Genomic DNA, 284 nt, shown 5'->3' on the forward strand with positions numbered 1-284 from the left:
GCGATTTAGAGTGGCTGTGCTAAAACGCTGGGCGGCGATCATATCATCCTTTGAACTTTCGTTAAGCTAATGATGTGTGACCTCCTAAAAGCAGGCTGGTTGAAATAACAGCACCTTTAGTCTATATTCAATGCAGGTTTAGGTTGCGGGTGAGAATAACACCTTGACCCTGTGAGAGTCAAGGATCAGCTAAATGTATTATTATCAGGTTCCCATCCATGCTTCGCCCAGCCTGTTATATTTAGTGACTCAGCTCAAGTTCAAGCAAGCCGTGACAGTTCACA

This window comes from Fusarium verticillioides (assembly GCF_000149555.1).
Source record: "Fusarium verticillioides 7600 chromosome Unknown supercont3.35, whole genome shotgun sequence".
Classification (NCBI taxonomy): Eukaryota; Fungi; Ascomycota; class Sordariomycetes; order Hypocreales; family Nectriaceae; genus Fusarium; species Fusarium verticillioides.